Source organism: Trachymyrmex septentrionalis, unplaced genomic scaffold, assembly GCF_001594115.1.
Source record: "Trachymyrmex septentrionalis isolate Tsep2-gDNA-1 unplaced genomic scaffold, Tsep1.0 scaffold148, whole genome shotgun sequence".
NCBI classification, from domain to species: Eukaryota; Metazoa; Arthropoda; class Insecta; order Hymenoptera; family Formicidae; genus Trachymyrmex; species Trachymyrmex septentrionalis.
Genome location: NW_017304631.1, coordinates 394,448 through 401,073, shown reverse-complemented (window position 1 = coordinate 401,073; position 6,626 = coordinate 394,448).

The following is a 6,626-nucleotide window of genomic DNA, read 5'->3' as shown; positions in this document are numbered from 1 at the left end:
TAAAAATAATTATTTTTTTAAGATAAAAAATGAAACAGTATTGTTAAGGTGTCATCTTTGAAAGATGAAAAGCTACAGTAGGCACGTGTTGTCGAGCTTTTCTGTCTTCCTATGGAGCGCAAAAGGATGCTACTTGGGAAGAACTACTGTCGAATCAGGAGTGCGACCCCAAGCAAACGTCGAAGCTCGTTAGAGCGTTTCGGAGAGCGAGTTAGCGGTCTTCTGTGCGCTATACGTGAGTCGAAAGAATTATAGCAATTTCGACGTGACGGAACCTGAATTCGTAATACGCTGTCTGCGAACGACACGCGTTTGCCGTACAGATTTCGTCCGAAGAGCAGGTTCTCTTCAAAGGGAGTTCCTTATTAAGTTTCAGAATTGACGGTTGCAAAAATAATTGTAAATCTTTTCAAAATTTACATGTTATAGTATTTGCCTCACATGCGAAAAACACGCAAGACAATATTCAGGAAATGAGTTTATTAATTTTTGATATGCAATTACAATTTAATTAATAAGATTAGATTAAAGTAACAATATAGAGCTGTACGTTTATTTTGAGACTGTGTGTATACTTTGTAATTATTCTATAAATCTCAACAAAATTAATTTTATTTCAGAGAAGAGCATGTTTAGAAACTCAAGTTTATTATTGTCTATATTTTACATAAAATAGTGACGGTAGCACATAGACAGTAGAATTATACCGCATTGTCAAAGAAATTGCACATTGAAAGTACATAACTGTTGTAGAAAAGACGAATTATTATCCTTCTTATGCAAGATAATCCCACTGGCGAAAGTTTTGTACACGTTCGCGGGTTTCTGGGACCTTAAGGATAGTCGCGGGGGCCTGATGTCTTGCTTGTCTCTTGTGTGGGCCAGTTACTCGTATGCGAGTGGATGCCTACACGAGGCAGCGCACAATAGCAGGGTTGGGCCTGGTTGTATCGCGATTGGCAGCGCAGGTAAATTTAGCTCGTTCTCTCGCGAGTGCGTGTGCACGCACGTGCACGCGTCGTAATGGCGCGTAGGTGAGCTACTCATTCATAAAACATAACCCACGTGGCGCCGGTCGGTGATCTACGAAAAAACAAATTACAAGCATCCTGAAGAGGAAGCCGAAGAGACGAACAAAAGAGAGAAAGTAGAAAATGAAAATAACGCTGCAACTATATAGAGAAGAAAAAAAAAGATCAGGTTCTAGTGATTTTATTGCATGAATTTTTTCGGAAATAATTTGAAAATATCTCATATATATAGTATATGTATATAAAACTGCTACAAATAGTTTAAATAAAATATTTAAAGCTCCATTATTACCGCTGAGATTTATTCATCACTACTACCTTAGAAGCGAGAAAATATACACTAAAAATTTTTGTAAAATATATTAATACGAAAATATGTTTCAATAAAATAATAATTACGATCGATAGAATCGATCTTGTAAAATGTATAAAAAACTTTTCTTCCATTTTTAATAAATAAATTATTATATATTTGGAAATAAATTATGTATAACTAAAAATGAAATAAATTATGTTTACAACTATGACAAATTAACAATATAGTTAGAGATAAATATAATTTAATTTCTTCCCGAAAAAAATAGTTTTTAGTACATTTTAGAAGTCTATTCTATCTCAATTGCAAATGTTGTTTTATTAAAAAATATTTATATTTGAATTTAATCGTTAAATGTTTTCTCGCTTCTGATATAGTAACAATCTGACAAGGTAGCTTTAAATTATATAGATTTTTTTAAAATTACGTATACTCATATTTTATACAATTTTATAAAACACTAATTTAATTGTATTACCATGTTTTGATATTATATTTTTTTTTCTTTAGATATGCTGTTCTTTTTATCTCTTATTTAAGTGGCTATATTTGGCACGACGCGACGTCTGCGTGAATTAGCGTTTAAAGATGTTTGGATAGGCTTTAACTTTACGGAAAAACAAAGGATGCTAATCAGATCTTATCAGAACCCAGCGTAATATGGCAGACGTAAAAATAACTTTGTTCTCACGGGAGTTTGGTAGTCATGACAACAACAGGGTTTCCTCGAATCTCGAGAGGGTGTGAGAACATAGGACACGCTTGTTGCAGGACACGTACCTACCCTCCTGAGGGAAGAGGGTGCATCCTCCATCTAGTTCTTGGGGAGAATGATAACTTGGTTACGACGGTTCTCAATCGCGTATGAGCTTCAGTTTTGATTAATTTCTCTCTTGTCAATTTTGACGAAATATTTTGATGAAATAGTATGGACTTTTTGTTTAATTGAAAAATGAATGAAATGAATGGATTTATTAAAATTCGGAAATGATAATTATTAATTAGCAATATTAAATTTTAGATATTGTGACAATAGTTACTATATTTTTTGAATACGTATAATTTCTTAATTTGTGATTTCTTAATTGAATTTAAATATTTATTATATTTTCCGCATATAAAAAAAATTAAATTTTTAATAATTTATATAATTGATTGGTTAATTTCAAAAATTAGAATCAAGAGTTAATTTTTTTTTTATGTACACTTATCTGTTTCCAATATAATCTTTTTTTATAGACACAAATCTATTTTTTATTCAATTACGTTCATATAATTAAAATAACTCACATATAATTAAAATGAAAAAGACTTAAATTTTAGATTACATGTACGATATATTGTAGATTTTATATTCTAATGTACGCGCTATAGTTTCACTTTTATCTCTAACAATTTCTTTTTGAATACTGGGTAGACAAGATTCGCGCTTTGCCGATTAGAAAATTGACCGCGAGAGATTTGCTACGCAATTAACAATAAGCGTACAGTTAATGCGCAGCAAAAGAGGGTGAAAAACGCAGGGGAAGCAGGGTGTCGCGGTGGTATACGGATCGTTTGTAACGATTCGAGCGGTTACCGCTCGAAAAAACAGGGAGTTACCGGGCAATGACCGTCAGAAAAGCAAGAAACATTCGATCCAGAGATCTGTATTTTTTGCGTTCTAATACTAAACTGTGGCATAAAGTATGTACGCTGTCCTCGTTTTCCTTTCACGTAATTTAACATTTAGAAAGACTTAAGAAAGTACATTGCACTTTCTCTTTCTGTTAGAACACTCTGTTAAATTAAGAGGATTATCCTGACCTATTCGTTGGATTACGTGCTAAAGATGGTTTCTTGATCCTGTAGTTTCCCCTTCGCTTTCGATTTTCTCTTCTCCTTTACTCCGTTATCCCAAAGGCTGGCGTGTCTCGATATCGTTCGGGTTAAAGCAAACCTAATTCCAGCAGGCTGGTTCCATAGCCGCCTGTGTCCATCGAGACGAGCAGACCTCCCGTTCGCTGTAATCGTGCAACAAAGCTCACCCCTTTTTTGCCCCTCGTCCTCTCGAAGCGGGATGCGCTCTGCCCGCAAAATTGTCGCGCCGACGGAAACCATCCCTAACTCCCCTCGCCGTTATTGGGGAAAAGTAAAACTCATTCTCTTCCGTCCACGTGAGTTAAAGTGAATTAATTCCACAATCCAAATGGCAAGATTTTTATCGAAAAAATTCAACAAACAAAAGAACATCTCGAAGAGCTTAGGTAATAAAAGAAAAACTTGAGGAAATTCTTGAAAAGTTAAAAATGACAAATATGTACAATACGTTAGGTTTAATTTATTTTTTTTAGAAGAACTTAATCAGTTTTTTTCAAAACAATGGAAAAAAATCTGCAAAAATTCTAAAATACCAGATTAAAGAATGTAAGGGTTTATAATAATTTTGTTGAGAGGAAAAAAAAAGCGTAGAAAGTGTTTACCATAGTCAATCTCAACCAACAATTTACTCCTCTTGCCTTTGAAAAAAAAAAAACACACTAGGTTTACCTTTCATCTTGTCCCCTTTTTCTGCTTGCAAAATCATCCTCTCGGTTGCATTATTGCGCAGGATGAAAGGAAAAAAATGGACAGGATTACGCGACTAACGAGCCGTCAGACTGCCGTCAGGAACGAATTAATTATTGTCCTTTAACAGTTTCGTTTCCGGCTCCTGAACTCTCAGTGTCGCCGCCGTTCCGGGAGGGATCGTTCGGCAGCAATATTCAATTTCATGCGTCCCCTTTGCACCAATGGTTCCTCTACCACCATCCACACCAGTGCCAATGGACAATTATTATCCTTTGACTGGCCTCTCGAATTTCAGTATGTGAATCGCTCCGTCGGAAAAACGGCCACCGAACTGTCGGAAATTAATTGCCAAAATTTTGACAGCCACGGATGCTTTTAATTCGAGTATCAAGTTCTGAAAGATCATCACGTCAACTCGTACGGACGCGAGAGAAATCACACCTACATAAATCTCATTTTTATATGAAGCACTACAAACGTAATTAGGTATATGATGTATAACAACAGAAATGTATAAAGAATTGATATTTGTGGAAAAACTAATTTTAAATTCAGATAACGATCGATAAACAATATAATTAGTACTAAATATAAAAAATATCATCAATTTCCTCATTAAAAAAGTGACTTTTAAAAATGAATTTTTAGGTAGAACTATATTTTATTTTCATTAATATACTGTCGAGATTACCAGAATAAATTCTGACCATTGAGAAAATGTTATATGTTTTTATTTTTATTTAATATACAGAACTGAACGTAACTTAAATGTTATTTTCATTTTATATTTGCAATTTGAAGACGTTGCAACTAAATCTTATTATTTCAAAGCTGATTAAAGTAATCTTAGAGTTACTTTAATTTTTATTATAACAAAGTAAAATCAAAATAATTTGTATAAGAATTAAATTTAAAAAAAACGAAAATTTAGTTGATAAAGATTTTGTAGATTTTTATGATAAAAATAAGTAATTGGGAAGCAAGCTGGGTTGAAAGAGCATTCGCAAAGCCGCGGGAATCCCGTCGTTTTAATGACGAATGAACGAGCAGCGGGTATACATACGAGACATGAGCATTCCCGACAGGTGCACGAATCGATTGTTATTCCGCGCGGCTCGTATACGAGCAGCATCATTAATTGTAATGCCTGTCATGGCGTTGCCTTTTAACGCGCGCGCCTAGTCGCGACGCGGGGCAGTCGTGTGCGATAATCGGGGCTAAAGTCGAATATCGATCAGCGCGTACGCAGTTCTCACAGGTTCTTATCAACACTATAGGTGTGTTCGCGTTGCTTTGCACTTTTTACACTCTCAGCATCTCCGCTTTCTCTCTTTTCAACGCCCAAATATTTATCTATCTCATTTTCAGACTCTCATTTTGAAAACTTGGATTTCGATCGACGCGAACAGATCATATGTTGCATTACAATTCCATTTAACATCTGGGATAAGTAGGGAATAAAAGAGAAGAAAAAAATGTTGTATAGATGAACTATTTAATCAATGTTATTTCAAAGCTGATCAAAGTAATCTCTTAGAGTTATTTTAACTTTTATTAAAGTAAAATCACAAAGTAATTTGTATAAGAATTAAATTAAAAAACGAAAATTTATAATAGTTGATAAGATTTTGTAGATTTTTATGATAAAAATAAGTAATTGGGAAGCAAACAGACAACTTAATTAATTGTTTGACAGTCTAAGACTTAATTAATTGTTTGTGTTTTGAGCTTGAAACAAAACTGTTGGGAGATTATAAAGTTAAATTCTAACATTAATTTTTTTCAGTTTTTGAGGTAAATTAATTTGGGTTACATTTCATTGGAGCTTAATAAGGAACTATAATACAATATGTACTAGATAGGATGTGATAGTTGTGATCGAGCGATGTGACGTCGCAATCTAATCAACGATGATCTCGGATCGCTTATTGATGAATTTACGGCTCTCTACGCGATTCCATTAATTCGTTAATTTAAGCAACGACGCCTACGCAAACGACGACGCTCATTCGCGTTGCTTATCATGCTCTATTTTGAGTTAAATGCTACCGTCGCCGTCGCCGTCGCCGTCGCCCGTCGTCGTCGCGGCTTCTTCCTTCAGCTGCGAAGACCGCCGAACTTCTTTCATTCTCTATTTTCATCCCCCTTAAGCGCGTTATTTTCGCCCGTAGAGGAAAGATATTGTCTTCCCGGAACATCGTCGGATGTCTAGAAATTTTTATTAGTTCTTCTTTCTTTTTACCTTCTCCTTTCTTCGGTATACCGATGCACTGCACAATTTTCGTACTTAAAGTTAGCTTAAGAAAGAATTTAAACACACATGTATATCTATGTACATACAAATACATATTCATTACATACACATATTCCAATTCATACTATTGTTTTATATTAATAATCATAAAAGTAATCTGTATAACTCGACATTTTAACACTTTTAAAGATTGATTCAAAATTGAATAAAGAATTTGTAGTTGAAAATATTGATCTCGATTGTGGAGTAATAATAAGCATATATGAAATATAATATAGAGTTTTATTGTAGATAATTAAATAAATTTTTAAAATCTGTATTACTTAATATTATAATTTCTGCAGACAGTTAAATAGTGATATGAATTACTAATTCAATGAAATTAAAATCAAATTATCATGAAATCGCTATTTAAAGAATTATATTACTTATTAATACTTAATACATTATTAATATGTAATATATTTGGAGATTA